This window comes from Scyliorhinus torazame, chromosome 14 (genome assembly GCF_047496885.1).
Source record: "Scyliorhinus torazame isolate Kashiwa2021f chromosome 14, sScyTor2.1, whole genome shotgun sequence".
Taxonomy (NCBI): Eukaryota; Metazoa; Chordata; class Chondrichthyes; order Carcharhiniformes; family Scyliorhinidae; genus Scyliorhinus; species Scyliorhinus torazame.
Window position 1 is genome coordinate 77,199,563 of NC_092720.1, and position 10,605 is coordinate 77,210,167.

The following is a 10,605-nucleotide window of genomic DNA, read 5'->3' on the forward strand; positions in this document are numbered from 1 at the left end:
CCAGCTGGGAAGAACATTTATAACAACACCGGAACTGTGAATCCACAGAGGCAGCTGTTACTCTTCAGGCTTTCCCCAGTACCCTGTGGTAGAAGCCATGAATCTACTGGCATTGATGGGAAAGTTACACAAAGTGGTCCAACGGATGAAAACAACAAAGCCTGCAGCCCTTACTGTATTCAAGCTGGGCTGTTCAGGTTGGTGGGCTTTTGCTCACATCAAAACTCATTGCACTCATCCTCTGCATTTAGGAGCAAACGTAACTCCCCTGCCTCTTACCGCCACCCTAACTTAAATAACATGACAACAGTAACTATCTTCAGGAAAGGAGATAAATAATTCTGTGGAAGCTATTGTGTTATTTCTTTCTTGCCATGGCAGGGAATAGCAGCCACCTCGCTCAAAAGATCACAATTGATGAGATCCAATACCGGATCAGCTGTGCCAGCTTAGCCTTCTTCAAACTACAGCACCTAATCTTTCATTACTCTGAGACAACAGAACAGAGCAGTTGTCATCACCTTGCTCCTGTACTGCAGTGAGACCTAGACTGGATACCAGAGACACCTAAATGTAAGAGCGTAAGAGGAATTACATCAGCAATGCCTCTGCTGGATACTATAGATTCAATGGGAGGCCTGCCATGCAAACGTTAGTGCCCTTCCTGTAGCCAACAAGTAATCAAGTAAGACGCCTCCGAAAGCAACTTCAATGGACTGGACACCGGGTCCTGATGACCAAAAAGCATCTCCCCCACCAGGTCTTGTGTTCTCAATTCACAAATGGCCAATGTGCCAGGGGAGGACAAAGAAAACACCTCATAGACACTCTGAAGCTCTCGAGTGTAATGCCATTGAATGTAATGCCATTGATCTTAATGACTGGGAGAAGCTTCCTACCGGTTGTTCAGAATGGCAACAACTTGTCCATCAAACTACATCATGCTTTGAGTCACAACATCTTCATGTTGAAGCACAACGGCAGCAGAGAAGAGAAGAAAAGGAAACAAATCTTGTACACCGGGTCTCAGTATATCTTGGGCATTCTGCCCCATCTGCCCAAAGTTCTGTGCATCGAGTACAGCCGGTTCAGACATATGAAGATTCCTGGCAAAAACCCGCAACAGAGTAGACATCATCCTCAAATCGAGGGGCAGCAGACGACTACAACGGCCAAGTAAATTGTGATGGTGTATTAAGTGAAAGCTACAAACTTACGCTGCCATTCAATGTACAATATTTGCGTTCACACAAGATGAATTATGATGCTGACATTCTGGCACATGTGTTTTGCACTGCTGCAGAGCTGTTTTTTTGTTGTTGTTTCTTTATACATTTCCTTTAAGTATGGCATAGAAAGAGTGAAGCTCCAAGTCAGACTGAAATTCATGCTTGATGTTCTAGTTTTGTAACATAGTCACAGATCTCCCCAGAATTGTGTTGAAGGATACACTGTTTATTGTATAAAGTAATGCACAAGACATCGGAGGTTTAGTGATTGAATTAGTTAAATTGTATTTTCATTAAAGTATTTTGACTTCTACAAGTGTGCATCAGTGGCTTTGATGGCTAGTGAATGCTTATTTAGCAATGCAATTCCAAAAGCAATTGTTGCTGGCCCTGGCTGGTACTTGCTCAAAAATGGCAAAAAAATATATTCTGATCTGTTACATAGAAAATAGGGACAAAGAGGAGGTCATTTGGCCCTTTGAGCCTGCTCCGCCGTTCATTATCATGTTTGATCATCCAACTCAATAGCCTAATCCCACTTTCCTCTCATATCGTTTGATTCTCTTCGCCCCAAGTGCTATCTCTAACTGCTTCTTGAAAACATTCAATGTTTTGGCCTCAACTACTTCCTGAGGTAACAAATCCCACAGGCTCACCACTCTAGGTGAAGAAATGTCTCCTCACCTCAGTCCTTATTCTCAAACTATGACCCCTAGTTCTGGACTCCCCCACCATCGGAAACAGCCTTCTTGCATCTACCTGGTCTAGTCCTGCGAGATCCCCCCTCATTCTTCCGAAGTCCAGCGAATACAATCCTAACTGACTCAATTTTTCCTCATAAGTCAGTCCCGCCATGCCAGGAATCAGTCTGGTAAACCTTTGCTGCGCTCCCTCTATAGTATGGATTGGCCACTTTTCCCATTTTACTTTTGTGCCAGACAGGAATAACCAATTGTTACAGTTCCCCATTCACTCCTTGAATGTTTGCCATTGCCTATCCACTGTCACACGTAGTTCCTTTATTAAGATTCAGGTCCCTAGTCTCAGAATCAACTACTTCACTCTCCATCTTGATGAAAAATTCTACCATATTATGTTGCAATGGACCACCTTAATATCCATTAAGTACATTTTTATAATGTATATTTTCTTTTTTTTTTTAAAGTATTGAAAGCTCACTCTGAAGCACTGTTCAGGGCCTGATTCTGGCGGAAAGAACAAACAAAGAACAAAGAACAAAGAAATGTACAGCACAGGAACAGGCCCTTCGGCCCTCCAAGCCCGCGCCGACCATACTGCCCGACTAAACTACAATCTTCTACACTTCCTGGGTCCGTATCCTTCTATTCCTATCCTATTCATATATTTGTCAAGATGCCCCTTAAATGTCCCTATCGTCCCTGCTTCCACTACCTCCTCCGGCAGCAAGTTCCAGGCACCCACTACCCTCTGCGTAAAAAACTTGCCTCGTACATCTACTCTAAACCTTGCCCCTCTCACCTTAAACCTATGCCCCCTAGTAATTGACCCCTCTACCCTGGGGAAAAGCCTCTGACTATCCACTCTGTCTATGCCCCTCATAATTTTGTAGACCTCTATCAGGTCGCCCCTCAACCTCCTTCGTTCCAGAGAGAACAAACCGAGTTTATTCAATCGCTCCTCATAGCTTATGCCCTCCATACCAGGCAACATTCTGGTAAATCTCTTCTGCACCCTCTCTAAAGCCTCCACATCCTTCTGGTAGTGTGGCGACCAGAATTGAACACTATACTCCAAGTGTGGCCTAACTAAGGTTCTATACAGCTGCAACATGACTTGCCAATTCTTATACTCAATGCCCCGTCCAATGAAGGCAAGCATGCCGTATGCCTTCTTGACTACCTTCTCCACCTGTGTTGCCCCTTTCAATGACCTGTGGACCTGTACTCCTAGATCTCTTTGACTTTCAATACTCTTGAGGGTTCTACCATTCACTGTATATTCCCTACCTGCATTAGCCCTTCCAAAATGCATTACCTCACATTTGTCCGGATTAAACTCCATCTGCCATCTCTCCGCCCAAGTCTCCAGACAACCTAAATCCTGCTGTATCCTCAGACAGTCCTCATCGCTATCCGCAATTCCACCAACCTTTGTGTCGTCTGCAAACTTACTAATCAGACCAGTTACATTTTCCTCCAAATCATTTATATATACTACAAACAGCAAAGGTCCCAGCACTGATCCCTGTGGAACACCACTGGTCACAGCCCTCCAATTAGAAAAGCATCCCTCCATTGCTACCCTCTGCCTTCTATGGCCTAGCCAGTTCTGAATCCACCTTGCCAGCTCACCCCTGATCCCGTGTGACTTCACCTTTTGTACTAGTCTACCATGAGGGACCTTGTCAAAGGCCTTACTGAAGTCCATGTAGACAACATCCACTGCCCTACCTGCATCAATCATCTTAGTGACCTCCTCGAAAAACTCTATCAAGTTAGTGAGACACGACCTCCCCTTCACAAAACCGTGCTGCCTCTCACTAATACGTCCATTTGCTTCCAAATGGGAGTAGATCCTGTCTCGAAGAATTCTCTCCAGTAATTTCCCTACCACTGAAGTAAGGCTCACCGGCCTGTAGTTCCCGGGATTATCCTTGCTACCCTTCTTAAACAGAGGAACAACATTGGCTATTCTCCAGTCCTCCGGGACATCCCCTGAAGACAGCGAGGATCCAAAGATTTCTGTCAAGGCCTCAGCAATTTCCTCTCCAGCCTCCTTCAGTATTCTGGGGTAGATCCCATCAGGCCCTGGGGACTTATCTACCTTAATATTTTTTAAGACACCCAACACCTCGTCTTTTTGGATCACAATGTGACCCAGGCTATCTACACCCCCTTCTCCAGACTCAACATCTACCAATTCCTTCTCTTTGGTGAATACTGATGCAAAGTATTCATTTAGTACCTCGCCCATTTCCTCTGGCTCCACACATAGATTCCCTTGCCTATCTTTCAGTGGGCCAACCCTTTCCCTGGCTACCCTCTTGCTTTTTATGTAAGTGTAAAAAGCCTTGGGATTTTCCTTAACCCTATTTGCCAATGACTTTTCATGACCCCTTCTAGCCCTCCTGACTCCTTGCTTAAGTTCCTTCCTACTTTCCTTATATGCCACACAGGCTTCGTCTGTTCCCAGCCTTTTAGCCCTGACAAATGCCTCCTTTTTCTTTTTGACGAGGCCTACAATATCACTCGTCATCCAAGGTTCCCGAAAATTGCCGTATTTATCTTTCTTCCTCACAGGAACATGCCTGTCCTGTATTCCCTTCAACTGACACTTGAAAGCCTCCCACATGTCAGATGTTGATTTGCCCTCAAACATCCGCCCCCAATCTATGTTCTTCAGTTCCCGCCTAATATTGTCATAATTAGCCTTCCCCCAATTTAGCACATTCATCCTCGGACCACTCTTATCCTTGTCCACCAGTACTTTAAAACTTACTGAATTGTGGTCACTGTTACCGAAATGCTCCCCTACTGAAACATCTACCACCTGGCCGGGCTCATTCCCCAATACCAGGTCCAGTACCGCCCCTTCCCTAGTTGGACTGTTTACATATTGTTTTAAGAAGCCCTCCTGGATGCTCCTTACAAACTCTGCCCCGTCTAAGCCCCTGGCACTAAGTGAGTCCCAGTCAATATTGGGGAAGTTGAAGTCTCCCATCACCACAACCCTGTTGTTTTTACTCTTTTCCAAAATCTGTCTACCTATCTGCTCCTCTATCTCCCGCTGGCTGTTGGGAGGCCTGTAGTATACCCCCAACATTGTGACTGCACCCTTCTTATTCCTGATCTCTACCCATATAGCCTCACTGCCCTCTGAGGTGTCCTCTCGCAGTATAGTTGGGGGCAGAGTAAGGGTAGGGGAAAAGCCAAATTTCAAAGCCTGATAAAATCACCGTAGTATTGGCTCTGCAAGTTATAAAAAAAGTAAATTTCATTTGGGCTGGCAAAGGTAAATGTATAGGCATCTGGGACTTGTTTCAGCCAAAGCACAGATTTATATGTTTATGTCAATTAATGCAGAGACTTGTTTGTATTTGTTTTATGGAATCTTTGATAGCTTTCTCATCTCTTGTATTGCAACTGGCAACTAACAACTTATAGCCAGATCCTTAATGGATAATTGAGTTCAGTCTGTGAATTGTTCAAATGGCACAGCTATCATATTAAATTGCTAAACATTTATGTTACAGACAAGCACATGGCAGCCAAGGAAAGAAACTAATTCTGTTTCATTCTAACATAATGTGGGCAGCCACAGGCTATTCAGGTTTCAGTCTGTTCCACCATTTAACACAAGCCAAGCTGAATATCCAATTTGATTCTGCCTTCCTACAATATTCCATTTCCCTTAACACCATTTGTTTTGAATATCTTGTTCATAAATCATATCATAGAACCATAGAATCCCGACAGTGTAGGGGCCATTGAGCCCATGGAGTCTGCACCGGCCCTCCGAAAGAGCACCCAACAGTGCAGGAGCCCATTGAGTCTGTACCGGCTCTCCGAAAGAGCATCCTACCTAGGCCCATACCCCCACCCTATCTCTGTAACTCCACATAACCTTTTGGACACAAATGGGCAATTTAGCACGGCAAATCAGCCTAACGAACATCTTGGAAAGTGGGAGGAAACCCATGCAGGCACAGGGAGAATGTGCAAACTTCACACCCAATAGTCACCCAAGGTTGGAATCGAACCCGGGTCCCTGGTGATGCGAGGCAGCACTGCTGTTTTTGACTGTTTAAAGTTTTAAATGTGGTAAAGAGAACTTGTTGAGAAACTGGTAAAAACAGTCCTGAAGTAAATGCAATTCAAATAAACTGGGAGTTCCTTACACTTAAAAAGGTTGGGACAATAACGACTTGCAAGAAAGGCAAGATCATAAAATAGTGGGTTGGGTATACTTAGCTGAAGAACTAGCGATATGATGTTTGCAGTTATTTTCGTAAAATATGAGTTATTCATGTAGCCGCAGAATTAAAGGAAAGCTTTGGAATTAAATTTGCATTTAACGTCCATGTCCTCCCAAAATTCTCAAACTTGCCTGAAGTCCAGGAGGCATTTTAACTTCTTCGTGGGGACAGATTGTATATCTCAGCAGTGTTCACTTCTGTCTTCAGATGCTGCTGGGACGGCAAGAGGTGCCAGCCAATCAGATTGGCACCAAGGACCAGAAATTCCACACAGCACAAATTAAGGTTGCCCCAGCATATTATAGCTGCAGGGTGGCCAGGTTTCATGTCGGTGAGATGACAACTGACTTAAGTCAGGGTGTGGGTAATCTGCCCCCTCGCCCACTACCAACGTAAAATCGACTGTCTAAGTTTTACGTCACTGGGAGGCATGTGCTTGAGCTGTGGAATCCAAAGTTGGTGAGGGAATTAAATAAATTGAAGCTGAAAAGCTAATGAAAGGACCACAAAGAAATCTAGTACCTCGACAAGTAGCTGGAACACCAAGGAGAAGTCAGAGTGAAATTTGGAGAACTTTATCTCTTGGGTTTTACCAGTAAAAGTGAGATAACATTCAAGATTTAGTAAGGTAAGCACGGGCAGCACAGTAGCACAAGTGGATAGCACTGTGGCTTCACAGCGCCAAGGTTCAATTCCCTGCTGGGTCACTGTCTGTGCGGAACCTGTACGTTGATCCAGTGTCTGCGTGGGTTTCCTCCGGCTGCTCCGGTTTCCTCCCACAATCCAAAGACGCGCAGGTTAGGTGGATTGGCCACGATAAATTGCCCATAGTGACCAAAACAAAAGGTTAGGAGGAGTTATTGGGTTACGGGGCTAGGGTGGAAGTGGGGGCTTAAGTGGGTCGGTGCAGACTTGATGAGCCGAATGGCCTCCTTCTGCACTTTATGTTCTATGTTCTAAAAGGGAGGGAGTAAAAAGTAGAGCCGAGTTTAGCATTAGTTTTTGTACACCTCTAGTATTACTTTAGTGGTGCTGGTTTTGCATTTCACCGTACATATATAAAATGAAGGTTTTTTTTGTTTAAAACGTGAAATCTGTAGCGCAGTTCTGTCAACTGGATGTTGACAGAACTCGGTGCAGACTCAATGGCCCCATACACTGTCGGGATTCTATGATCCATATGAATTATGAACAAGATATTCAAAACAAAGGGGCTGGTTTAGCACAGTGGGCTAAATACCTGGCTTGAAAAACAGACCAAGGCCAGCAGCGTGGGTTCAATTCCTGTACCAGCCTCCCCGAACAGGCACCAGAATGTGGCGACTAGGGGCTTTTCACAGTAACTTAATTTGAAGCTTACTTGTGACAATAAGCTATTTTCATTTCATTTTCACATTTCGTTTTGTTAACAGTCTAACAGGAGTATAACACAGAAGCTCTAAAGATCTATTGACCTCTTGTCTGGAATGTATTCAACTACTTAACATCCACAGCTGCTGAGGTAGATAATTCCAAAAATTCACACTATGAAAGAAGAAATGTCTCTATATCTCAGTCCTAAATGGCTAGCTCATTTTACTCAAGTGTGTGACCCTATATTCTGGACTCCTCAACCAGAAGAAATATCCTATCAGCATCTGCCCTATGAAGTCCCTTAAGAATGATTTGTCTCAGATCACGAAATTGAAGCCCAATCTTTGATAATAATTCATTGATTAGAAGACCTATCGCAGCTGAAGGCATGGGTCAGGGCTGCAAGTAGGACAACAATAGGTACACCTTTTTACTGATAAATCTGTGGGGGGATTCCAAATACAGGTTTACTTTCGGTTTTGTTTAGCTCATCACCACCCGAGCCAGAAGAGAATACAGGTCAACTTGACACATGAGCAATGAATGGTTCACGATTTAAAAATTCAATATCCACTTTTGCAGTAATTTGGGAGCTAACAAAGGGCACTTGGCAAGAGTTTAGTCAACTAATCAGACTAGAGCACAACATATCACCATCCATTTAGTTGTTGAAACGGAGTAGCAGGAAAGCCACATCAATGACAAAAAGAATTATATCAATTGTAAAAATTAAGAGCAAAATTTTTTTTTTTTTTAAATCATCTTAATAGCTGAGCAGGATTAAAGTTTTTGGAAAGGGGAAGAATAAATAAAGCATCTGAATCTTAAATATAATGCAAACTCAAAATCTGAGGTGACAATGTAAATATCTCAGAATAAAAGGTTTTGACAAAAAACAACATTAAGCAAGTTTAATAAATATTTCAAATATATTTGAAGCCTGCATTTCACTTTATCAGAAAGATATTCAGTAATAATACTTCCAAGTCATTCATATGATGTGCTTTTTCAACACAACTGCTGTGATATACCAACAGGTTGTCGCCATGCTTCAATGCAGCGGAACGAGGCCAAGGACTAAACAGTAACAACCAGCAAACCCTAACTCAGGTATTAGTCACCAAATGAAAGCGTGGAAAATAAAGCATTACAACTTGCTCCCCTCACAATCCATAAGAAATCTTCAAGGCCATACAAGACATTAAAACAATTGAGTCACTCAAAAACAGTGACTATTCACCTGCAAATGAAGACAGTCCAAATAAAAATGTGACAAAAAAATCTCTCCAGTCAACCTTTTAACGTTCATTATTTCAACCAACTATGGCACACAATATGTGCACATTAATAAGATATTGCCAAATCAGAGTTGAAGCCGACAGTAAACCATTGGTTAGTTCAATCATACAGGTGAGATTTAACTGAGGTGATGAGCTAATTTTTTTTTTTAATGTCCTTAGCAGTACATTCAGTACAGAACATTTACAATCTCAATCCAGTTTAATTTGACCTTGCCAAATATGGGCAAGCATGGAAAAGCAGCAACACTGGTGAACGTGCCTTTACTGTCTGGCACAATGTAGTGTCACAACAGATGACTTGCTGGCATGGCCGAGTCAGTTTTAATAGGATGTCGTTCACAGGAAGAGTACATTATATCAGTATACATTGACTGTGTTACTTTAGCCAGCAATAGTTCGAAGTATCTCTCCTACTTATTTGGAACCAGTTTCGCTCACTGTGGGTTACTTAATGAGATTTGTCTCACAGCCCACTCTTTTCGAGTGCGTTTGGGATCAGCTTCACCCCCCGACAAGGAGACAATTTACTCAATGAGAAATGCACGATCGACGCGGCCTAGAGTCAGTGGGGCAGGGGCCTCGCTTAATCCGCCTCCGCCCGCGTATTGGACGCGAACGGCCGGATCCCGGTGGCGAAGGGAAAGCGGCCCCGGCACTGAGATCAACAACGTGGCTGAGACACCCGAGGGGAAAGGCGGCGGGTAGCGGCAGACACTGCTTCCCGGGTTTAACCTCCCGGAGCTGCGGACGCCTCCCCAGCAGCTGCAGCGCTGATACCCTCAGGAAGCAGCAGCCCAGCACCTCACAGCCACAACTACTCCAACAGCCAACTACACTCCAAGCTCCAACTCTGCAACAACCAATTTGTTTGCAGAAACAATTCACCAACCTTCTGGAAGGAAGTTGTGTGTTGATGCCATTTCTTTTTCTTCCCCCCACCCAACCCCGTGTTTCTCTCAGTTACAATCCGACACACCCTTTCAATTTACTTCATTCCCTACAGCAGGTTCCCAAACTGATTCCCTCCCCTCCCACTTCACTTATTAGAAACAGCATTAGCAGGGAGAATGACAGTGTGGACAGCACAAACTTCAAGGAAATTCGCCTTTGCTGGGGTAGCATAATCTGCAGTTTCGGCAATGAATTAAAGATTTTAAATACCTTATCAAAAGTCATTTGGAAATGCGATTCACCCTGTAAAATCTGGGACAAGATTACAAATGGTGTATTCTTAGGGGAAACAGTATGTGTAGTTGTGCACTGTAAAATCTCAACAACCTCACTTGTAGAATCCCCTGCAGTGCAGAAGAAGGACATTCAGTCCATCGAGTCAGCACCGACCATCTGAAAGAGCACTCGACCGAGCCCGTCTCCCCACAAGCCCACGCATTGATCACTGCCAATCCATCGAACGTGCACATCTTTGGACTGTGGGAGGAAACACGGTGCATTTGTTGGAACCCCATGCAGATACGGGGGAGAACATGCAAACCCCACACAATCACCCAAGGCCAGAATCGAACCCGGATCCATGGCGCTGTGAGGCAGACGTGCTAACCACTGTGCAGGCATGCACAGCACCAAAAAAAACTGACAAATGCTGGAAATCAGAAATCAAAGTAGAAATGCCAGAAATAACAGACATTTTTTGATTGAACTGCTATCTATCTGTAGTCTTGTTTTCATCTGAACTGTTGATTTTCTGTTTCCTAATTGGCCATCACAGCAAGAACAATATGTTGTTGTTTATTTTTCTGGTTTACTA

General features: G+C 43.8%; 1 protein-coding gene across 3 annotated transcripts in view; it reads right to left on the minus strand.

Moving 5' to 3' along the window:
• LOC140389824 (inactive N-acetylated-alpha-linked acidic dipeptidase-like protein 2) overlaps positions 1-9,857 on the minus strand; it is a 1,491,575-nt gene extending 1,481,718 nt beyond the window's left edge. For all 3 annotated transcript variants that reach the window (XM_072474375.1, XM_072474373.1, XM_072474374.1), the window contains exon 1: positions 9,730-9,857. The gene's annotated coding sequence lies outside the window, so the exon portion shown is untranslated. The remainder of the gene's footprint in view (positions 1-9,729) is intronic.
• Positions 9,858-10,605: the final 748 nt, after the last annotated feature.